General features: G+C 38.5%; 1 long non-coding RNA gene across 1 annotated transcript in view; it reads right to left on the minus strand.

Annotated features, from left to right (window-relative positions):
- The window catches only part of LOC139753645 (uncharacterized), a 238,055-nt gene extending 227,241 nt beyond the window's left edge, over positions 1-10,814 (minus strand). The window contains exons 1-2 of the long non-coding RNA XR_011713741.1: positions 5,162-10,814; positions 4,432-4,487 (exon numbers count right to left, since the gene is read on the minus strand). This is a non-coding gene — a long non-coding RNA (uncharacterized lncRNA). The remainder of the gene's footprint in view (positions 1-4,431; positions 4,488-5,161) is intronic.
- Between the last annotated feature and the right edge of the window lie 465 nt (positions 10,815-11,279).

The following is an 11,279-nucleotide window of genomic DNA, read 5'->3' on the forward strand; positions in this document are numbered from 1 at the left end:
TGATACGAGGTCGACTGTACGTCAGATCTTATCTCGGACGCTTCACGGTAATGGATCGTGACTCAGCAGCGAGGCTGACGGCAGACCACACGTGTGATAGGTGTCTGGAATGGGATATGAGTAGGTGAGGTGGTGCTGTTGGTGGTAGCAATGGTGATGGAGGCGGTTGTGGTAGTGGAGGTAATAATGATGGTTACGTAAAACCTTGTTGCACGCCATCGTGGCCTTGTATCTAACTTGTATCATAGCTGCTCGCTACCTGTACTGTTCTGCAAGTTCTACATTCCTCGACGGTCTCACCCACTGCCAGGGACGTGGGCTGTCCTCTCAATACCCATACCGGGCTGCTCCAGGCGGGGTACCTCAACCTGCACCACACACAAGCAGAAACTCTTTCCTCACTGAGAACGTAGGCAGCAAGATCTACTCATCTTTTGTGCCCATCGATCTAGAATGACTAATGAAACATCCATCTCATTTCCCCTATCATTAAGACCAATTTTCAATACAATCGATCCCTCTTATCTAAACCTCTTCGTTATAACTATACGTCACAACAATAAGATATGATGCCTCCCAGGCAAAGGTTCTTCTATCTTGCACTTCCTCTCACTGCTGCCTTCTCTAAAGCCCAACCATGAAACTTTACAAGGATCAGTGGAAGAAATTTGTGAGGGTGCGACTCTGCCCCGGGTAACCTCATGTATGATACTTCACCCTGAAGAACACATATCATGATTACTGCTGCAGGTGAGAGGCATACTTCGCTTACATATGTATGACCGTCGCTCCTCATCATTTACGAATGTTTCTCCTTCTCATCTATAATTTGTTTACTCTTATTTGATCCCATACGGTTCAGGGGCTGAGTTACCGAAAATGGAGACACCTGCCTTCATCTCTGCTCCAGCAAGATGTTACAAACAAACAAGTCAGGAAGTATTAACTTTAACGAACAAAGACAATCTGCTGACCTCTTGCTACCCCAGTGATAATCTTCAGGGTTTTTACACCAGACTATCTCAAAACATCTGCAACGCAATATTTCATCCCTCTCCCATTATAATAACATCATACCTATCTTTCCTGCTGATAAAGCCACAATCCAACTCACTCTTTTCTCTGGTTCAGCTTTTATATTCCTTCTTCTCCAACCGATATTTTCCACTTATCCTATAAACCTTCCTACACCTCATCCTATAACTCTCCCTACACCTTACCACAAAGAACACAGTACACACTCTCTTCTTTGAGGAGTAAGGGATATGGGCAAGATGATGTTCCTTCTCGAGTTTTAAATGACTCGTCTGTTCCCAGCTTGCCTTACACATCGTTCTGTCGCAAGCAGTTCGCCTTATCAACTGCCTCTTTCTCACTATTCAACTTCAAATGCTTTCTCTGTTTCATTGTTTCTTTTATAACTCTTTCTAAAAACTGTATGTCTCCCACTCCACTGCGTTCCACGAACACTTTACCTGTTGGCAGCACGAGACTCAGTAGATCCAATACCTAATACTCCTTTTACAATCAAGGATCATATACGTATTAAAAGTATCTATGGGCTTACAGTTATCGTGAACAACTGAGGAAGGTGTTAGAGGTTTTTAAGTTGGAGGACGTGGCTTGACACTAACAGCCTTATGTCCTCGGTAGTTGATAAGCCTAAGGCCCCAGTAATCAATCAGCCAACCACCATCAACCACACATATAACTCCTACAACCTTTATTCCTCAAGAACACTGTATTTTTCTAACAGACCCGACACTGATGTGATTACCGGTGAGACAACACAATTACTGTAATCAATGTAATCAAAGTGAAATCGGCAATTATCCTCGTTATATTCGAACCTACACACCTGGTTTACATGGTATAATATCAAGGTGGTATGGGCACCATTTACCTTACTCGTAGTATAAAGTCGCAAAGGTCCTGTCCTAAGGATAAGTCCTGAAAGCAGGAACAGTGAGTCTCAGTCACAGGCTGCAAGCATTAGTGCAAGTAGTTTAAAGTCACAGAAAATGCGTCAGAAAGTGTTCAACTTCCTCACATCCAAGAGTTGTATTGTCTTAAGTCTTCAGGTTCTAAGCTTCCCTACTTAACCTTCACACTTCAGATTTGTATTGTTTCACTTCTTGAGTACGACCCTTGGATATGATGGCCTGCCCTTTGACCTGATCCTTAATGGTCAGGTAACAGGACATCATGCCCAAGGGTCACGTCTTGCTCCAAGGTATGTTTTTTATGTCACTCCCGACATTCCAGGGGCATTAAACACACACAACCAACAGAAGCTTGGCATCTCCCAAAACTCGAACCTCCGGTCAACACTCCCAAGAACTCTCCAACAAACCTCTCAAATTCTCCACCTCCCTCCCCAACAACCCGTCCCCTACAGCCATCGATCGAGACAGATATTCATAGCTTTATCTCCAGCCACCTGGTCCGGCCCACCCTGTGTCTACTCCCTTACTGGTAGATCATCTGGCCTCCCGTCACACACACACACACACACACACACACACAAGGACAACATCAGTCTCCACACCAGCTTGGATCCTGCTATTAAAGACACAGAACAATGCAAAATCATGGAAGGAATGATGATGCCTTTGTCATGTACTTATGAATTACCATCCCTCCTGTAATGACACTTTCTAAAAGCAGAACAGACGATGGAGCAGAGCCAGGATCTTAGCTCAAGATGCTTTGTCGTCCGTCCCCGACGCTACCTCGCTCAGGCGGGGAGGCAAGTAGGAGGTATACGAGGAAAAAGAAAACGTGAAATTCACTGAATGAATTCACCACCGTGTGTTATCATGTTCAGTCATGAAGAAGACGAACATTACTAAGGAAGACATTGATACAGCCATCAATTCTAAGGTTTCCCTTAACATATGAATTTGAATCATGGACCGTAAGGTCAAAGATGAAAGGTCGTGCTGAAGTGGTCGTGTCAACCTAATGAAGAGGTCGTGTCCCCCAGCTTAAATGGTCATGCAGCCGTGCTGAAGTACTACCCTCGTTTTTAAGGTATGCCACGATGTTTAAAAGGTCGTACCATCGTGGTCAGTGGTCGTACCGTCGTGATTAGGGGGTCGTAACATCGTGATCAGCGGGTCGTACCGTCGTGATCTGTGGGTTCTAGCGTTGTATTGAAGAGCTTTATGCCAGACCTAATCCTGTGATTTACTGAGGCACTTAGGTCCAGCCGTCAAGTCAGGTTAAGGGACCTGAACCGATACAGTCTCATGAGAGCCTAGCCTGACCCCAGCTCGAGTCTTCAGGGTGCGAATGGGTCTTGAAAAGAACAGCGAACACAGCCAGTGTAAGTAGGAGTGGGCGAAGAAAGGTTATAGGTATGAGGCAGCAGAATTCTGACAGCCAAAGCTTGATATATGCTTCTATATAAACGCTATATGGCTCCTCTATAGCGAAGCCAAGAAAGTCGACAATATAGATATGCAAATCTAGATATATAAGATCTGGATTTCACGGTCGTAAATATATATTCTCCATTCAAAGAGCGTATATACTTAACACACACATACACGCACACACACATACACGCACACACACATACACACACACACACACACACACACACACACACACGATAATTACTCCCACATTTAAGAAGCATAATCACAGACTGCATCCAGAAGTCAGCTGTAGAATATGGAATACGAGCGACAGGGTCATAAAACAAAACTCTCCTCCCCCATCACTGCTGTAGATGGAGACAGGACGGTGAAGCAGTGGCATCTTCACATTAAATCAAGAGATGCAACCTATCTTCTCTATGCCAAACATTATGTCATTCTGCCCTTGATACGTGAATGTAATAAAAAGAAACAACGAAAATGTAAAGATAAGAACATTCTGACTCAGTAATAGATAGGCTAAACAGCGTCGATAAAAATGATGTCAAACCAGCTTACCTCCACAGCTGAAGGAATTACACCAGCAGAGGCAAGAAGAGAATCATGGACACACGAGATCTATTGCCTCAATAAAACCCACTTCAGCAGACCAAACAACACTGGCAACGAGACTACAGATGCCGCTGACCTTAGCAGCTGCTAAGTAATGGTTCTAATATCGTGTGTTCTTTATCAACAACCTCCACACATGCAAGTTAACGATACACAGAAACAGTTTTCCATGTGCTTCCAGATCCTGGACCTACGGATATTGTCCCACTGTATCTACACGTATACTGGGGTTTTTATTCCCCCCCCCCCCCTCTCCCCTTGCCAGCCTTAAACACTTATAGTTGTTGTACTTTTCTCTCCCCAACACACAAGTCAACATCTACAACTCTGCACCTGTGTAGCGTGTATTACGTATTGTGCACCGGTGTAACCTGAATCATTACCGTACACTGCACGAATTTCTATATTTTACAAAAACTTATTCTTTCTGACTTACCGAAGAAGGTGGGAACAAAGCAGCCGCCATCAACGAAAAATTCTTTGTCCATTTACCTGAAAAGAAAATATGAGCGTTAACTCATTACAGTTACGTCAGGCCATTAAAGTTATTTCTGTCGACAAAGTTATGGGTGGTCATTTATGTTGTTACAATGGCTGGTGTCAGCTGTGGTGAGACTAGTCCCTCATTCCTCTGACATTTTTGTTCCATATGGTCATTATCAGGATGAATAGCACATTAGCAAGATGATTAGCACATGCTTCGAATGGTCATTAGTAAGAACTTCAATATACGTTCTGGAAGTAATAGAGCAGTTTTTGATCTTACGATCTGCCTCTACCCATTATACATTAAAGGGTGTATAATTAGCCAATAGGCCCATTAGAATATAGATAACTCTGAAATAACAGCTTCTGTTATCAGAGACTTGGACTAGACACAGATTCCCTTACCATCTGGCTAAAATCTGACAGCTGACGGCCGTAATTATGTACCTACTTTTCCATTCTTCTCAAGCTGGTCAAATACCACAGATAAAAATCTATATAAATATATTCATAATATCAAAAATAAACATGGCTCTCTCGTAACATAATACAATCTATTCTTGATACGTATATCTCTCTCTATCTTACTTTACATCTCTTTGGCAAATTTACTGGCCTCAATCATATACCATGAGCGATTGAAATGACTGAGATGTGTACTTATTACATTACATACTTACCAACAGCTTTGTATCACATCCTTCCTCTATAGCCATTCTTGAGAGAGAGGCTTGACCTTGGCCTTCCTCAAGTTTCTATACAAATTCTTCACATCACTTTCTCTTGTCTCTTACATATGTTTTGTCCTTCCATAATTTGAATTAATGTCGAAAATATTTACTCTTAATTTGTTTACGCTCTAATAAACAAAATCCCTTATATTAACATACAATAATATAGACCCTCAAAACAATATAATGTACACTGGACATGAGTCAGCCACTAGTTGACTTATGACTAACTGGTATATGAGACAATACATCAGCTATATTATCCTTTCCTCTTATATGCTTAATAATCAAATAATAGTCTTGTAACAAAAGACTCCACCTTGTTAAACAGTGGTTTACATTTTTCATCTCATGCAAAAATTCAAGGAGGTTGTGATCCGTAAATACTTGGATCCGCCTACCTATTCCTCCCAAATATACATCAAAATTATTCCGACTTAAAATCAAGGCAAATGTTTCCTTTTCAATAGTACTGTATTTTTTCTGATAAGACAGAGACTTCTTTGAAAAATAACAAATTGGAAAATCAACTTTCTCCTGCATTAAGACTCCATCAACCCCAAAATCACTCACATCTATATACAATTTAAATGATCTATCATAATTTGAGGTAGAAAGTATGGGTGTACATAAAAGTATCTGTTTCAATTTCTTAAAGGCCTCATCACATTGATCACCATAAAAATCTGACTTTGACAATAGATTGGTTAATGGTAAAGCAATGATTGAAAAATTTGTACAAAACCTACGATAATATCAAACCATACCCAAAAATCTCTAATTCTTTCTTATTTGTAGGCACTGGAAATTTTACAATACTTTCTATCTTAGCAGTGATTGATTTTACAAATCCCTGTCCAACAACATAACCACGATATTCTACTGTTGTTCTAGCAAATTCACTCTTTACAAGGTTTACCATCAAATTTGCTTTGTCCAACCCATCAAATACTTCCCTCACTAAATACAAATGTTCTTCCCAAGTTTTTGAATACAATATTATAACACCTATATATACAGAACAATCTTTAACATCACACAATACTTGATTTACTAATCTTTGGAAAGTATTACCACTGTTTTTAACACAAAAGGGGCATCACTTTATCCTGATACAAACCATCTGTAGTTACAAACAAAGAAATTTCTTTTGCTCTTTGAGTCAGAGGTACTTTCCAATACCCTTTCAATAAGTCCAACTTAGCTACAAATTTAGCATCTCCTATCTGATCAATACAAACATCTACTCTTGGAATAGGATACAAGGCAGATTTAGTTATCTTATTTACCTTTCTGAAATCAGTACAAAATCTGTACATAATACCATCAGGTTTAGTTGTTAACACACAAGATGAACTCCAAGGATATTATAACTTTTTCAATCAGATCACTGTCAAGCATATACTGTACTTCTTTTCTCATTATCTCTCTCATTTAAGGATTCACTCTATGAGGGTGCTGCTTGATGGGTGTGGCATCTTCAGTTTTGATGTCAGGCAGAAATACATCAGTCCTCCTATCTCATCTCTTTTCTCAGTTTCTATATAAACAAGCTTCTTTTTCAAATTATCTAACACATCTGAATTTTTTAACAATTTGTCTTCACATCTCTCCAACTTTACATTCTCATCTCCATCTGCATCCTCTGCATCATCAGACATACTATATGCACAATGCACATTTATAACCTCATCACCCTTTGCAGAATTTCTATCACGATAAGGTTTTATCATGTTTACATGACACAATTAGCTTGGCTTGCGTCTTTCTGGAGTATTCACAAGGTAGTTCAAATCATCCACTCTTTTCTCAATAACCCAGGGACCATTAAACCTTGCTCTCAGAGGATTTCCAGTCTGAGGCAATAATACCAACACTCGATAACCTGGTTTGAACTCTCTGCTCCAAGATATTTTGTCATACCATATTTTCTTATCTTCTTGACATCCTTTCAAATTTTCAGCAGCAATCTCTCTAACTCTACACAATCTGCTTTTAAAATCTGATACATATTTCAACAGTCCAGGAAAATCACTCTTCCTTAATCATTTCTCTTTCAATATACTCAATGGACTTCTTATTTCATGTCCATACACTAACTCAATTGACTAAAACCTGTAGACTCATGTACTGAATCTCTAATGGCAAACAATTCTAAAGTGGACCCTCATCCCAGTCCACTGACAATTCCTCACAATACACTCTCAAAGTATTTTTCAAAGTCTGATGGAATCTCTCCACAACTTGCCTCTGTGGTGATAAGCACTTGACATCTTATGTGTTATACGTAATCCATCTAATATTTTCTGAAACATTCCTGAAGAGAAATTACTTCCCTGGTCTGACTGTATAATTTTAGGCATATCCACCCAGGAAAAATATTTCACTAACTCTCTTATAACATTTCTAGAATGTATGCTATGTAATGGTACTGCTTCTGGAAATCTGGTAGATGCACACATTATTATCAATAAATACTGATTTCCTTTATGTGCTTTAGGTAGAGGACCTACACAATCAATTACAATTTTGCTAAAAGGTTTACAGAAAGCAAGAATAGGCTGCAATGGTGCTGGCTGTATGTATAGTCTGGTTGAGTTTACCTACTCACTGACATAATTCACAAATCTTACAATACTGGGACACATCTTTCTTCATATCTGGCCAATAAAAATGAGTTAAAAACTCTATCATTTATATTCCTAACTTCCAAATTTCCAGACAAACAAGAACTATGGGATAGAGCAATTACATGTATTCTATAGTTCTTTGGAACTACAATTTGCTTTCTGACCTCCCAGTGATCAGATGCTGGAACATAAGGCAGGCCTCCATTTTCTCATTAAAACACCATTACAAAAAATACAACTGACACATCACTGTCATTTCCATTTCTAGCAGCTTCACTCCAACATTCTTTAAAACTCTCATCACCCTTCTGTAACTTTGTCAACTCTTCTTGTCCACAACAAAATCTGGAAATACATCAATTTTTAATTCCACAATGCTCCTCTCATTTCCACTTTCTATTGTATCTTTTCTAGTTACATACTTTTCAGTAAATAATTCACATAAATCATAATCAACTTCTCTCTTTAACATTGAACTAGTTACAACACAAGCTGGATAAACAATTTCACTACACTGTACATTACTATCAGTCTGATTCTCTAGTTTTATGTCATGTGGTTCACCTTTACAATAGTATCTACCTCAAATGGATTACTACTTTAATAGGCTCTGGGACTAATTTGTCAGTCAAATCATTATGCAATAGCATGTGTACTCCAAGCATAGGAACATATCCTAACCTTTACAAGGCCACTCACAAATCCACTCTCAAGATTTATATAATGCAATGGGATAGGCTTGCCTAACCATAACACGTTTACATTTATTTTTTCCCCAGAGAAAGACTCCTTTGTCCACTCTGACACATCTTTCAGAATTAAACTCTGAATTGCTCCAGTATCCCTCAATATTAAAATTTTCTTCTCAGGACTACCTTTAATTCCAACCTTTCCTTCAGTAATATATGGCTCACAAATTGAACATTTTGGTTTACTCACATCATAATCATTATTTCTTACTTCACTAATATCATGTTTCTGTTTCCAAGTAACATTTAATCCCACAGTCTTTGGTGATTTTTGACATTGATATTTACCATGACCAAATTCTCCACATCCCAAACATTTCATTGGTGGTCTCTCCTGTCTGCTAATATAAGGGTTATGACTAAACTGAGGTCTTGAATACCTGTATTGTGTATGTCTTTGGAATCTATTTCCTGCATCGTTTTATGGCTCATAGTAATGTGAACCTTACACACAATAATGGTGACTAGGCTGTTAAACATCTTAAGTGTGGATTTTTATAAAGTTTTGTCATAATTCCTTCTATTACTCTATCTTGAATAATGTGGATATTATTAATAAGGTTTGTCATAATTCTGTCTATTACTCTGTTTCCAGGTTCTTTCTTTCTTACAATATTTGTTCGCTATTTCTAAATTCTCAGCCATCCTGGCTGCTTCCGTTGCATTTTTCACTCTCCTCTCGCATATTTCATAAAATATTTCAGGTTGTAAACCACTTTTAAACTGTTCCAACAGAATTAGTTGCCTTTGTTCTTTCATTGTCTCTACTTTTTCTGATATACACCATCTATGAAAAGTCATTCCACATTCTCTAGCCATCTCCATATGAGTTCGTCCACTAATTTTCTTGACGTCTCTAAACTTCTTTATGCTTCTGCGTCCAATTTCACAGTTTTTAATACTGCTTCCTTAACAGCCTTATAATCTACTAATTCCATTAAACTAAGAAATGCATACTTCTCTCTAGCCTTACCCTTAAATTTACTGTTCACCAATATAGCCTAGTCAATTTCATCCCATTCTTTAATAGTTACAAGTTTTTCAAACAGAATAAAGAAATTCTCAGCTTCTTTTTCTATACACTCAGGTAACTGACATATCCTATCATACTTATCTACAATTCCTCTTCATGAACTTGTTCTTTCTTCTATTTCTATGAACGTGTCCTTCCTTCTGTTTCTAACTGTCTAATCCTTACTTCTTCATCAGTCTAAATTCTCTTTTTTGGTTTCTACACGTAATCTCTCCTTTTCAGCCTCTATTTGTATTTCTTAAGCTTAAATTCTAATCATAATTTCTCCACTGCAACTTTTTCACTATCATCAACATCTTGAGGTTCCTTCATTATTGATAAGGACACCAATTGGTCAATCAATTCTCTCTGCATATCAGTTTTGACATGTGTCAGCAGAGAAATTCCATGATTGACTGCCACCTGCTTCAATTCATCTTTAGTCCATTGGTACAGAAAATATGTATTCTGGGTTTCAATAAACTTCTTAACGTTATCTGCCATATTTCAACACATTATATTTACAAGTATGGACACTTACTAGTTTAGAGAAATCTTCTCCAGATATTTCAAGAGAGTACTGTAGAGTACTAACCCACAACACTTCGGCCACCTTGAATTACATGGTTTCATAATGTCAGCTTCCTGGACTGTGTGTTCACATATGTACATCCTGGACAGCAGGCTTCCACATAGTCATCTCCCTGACGGCAGGTTTCAAGATCCCGGACGGGTCACCATGTTACGTTCTGCCTCCACCCATTATACATTAAAGTGTGTACAATCAGCCAATAGGCCCATTAAAATAGATAACTGAAATAACAGTCATTTGGGCTCGTCACAGCTTCCCTCACCATCTGGCTAACATCTACTGACAGCTGACGGCCGTAATTATATACCTACTATTCCATTCTTCTCAAGTTGGTCAAATACCACAGATAAAAATCTATATATCTATAATAGCAAAAATAAACATGGCTGCAAAAATAAACATGGCTCTCTGAACGTAAATAATATATTCTTGATACACATATCTCTATCTCACTTTACATTACATCTCTGGCAAGGTTACTGGCCTCAACCATATAACATAAACATTTGGAATGACTGACATGTGTACAGATTACATTATACATTTACCAACAACTTTGTTTGCAACATTCCTCTATAGCAATTCTTGAGAGCGAGGTTTGACCTTGGCCTTCTTCCAGTTTCTATACAAATTCTTCATATCACTTTTTCTTGTCTCTTACATATGTTTTGTCCTTTCATAATACGTAATGATATTGAAAATATTTTCTCTTGATTTGTTTACGCTCTTAGAAACAAAATCTCTTACATCAACATACAATAATAGATCCTCAAAACAATATAATGTACACTGGACATATTCCTCGAAGAAAACTGAATAAGATATGGGTAAATAGAGGGGAGAACTGTGACATAGAGAACAAGGTTTCTGAGTGGATGTCAGACACATGTGGGCGGTTTCTCTCTCACCACAAGCCACTCGTCTGACACAGCGAGGCTGACGCAAGGAAGATATAAAGCGCCAAAAGACAGTAATACACAAGTAAATCTGACAGCACAATCGCTGTTAAAAGATACTTATTAGGTACTAATGGCATCATATTACGTCCATGAATCATACAGTTGTTTCTTCCAGACGATACATC

Source organism: Panulirus ornatus, chromosome 15 (assembly GCF_036320965.1).
Source record: "Panulirus ornatus isolate Po-2019 chromosome 15, ASM3632096v1, whole genome shotgun sequence".
In the NCBI taxonomy this organism is placed as follows: Eukaryota; Metazoa; Arthropoda; class Malacostraca; order Decapoda; family Palinuridae; genus Panulirus; species Panulirus ornatus.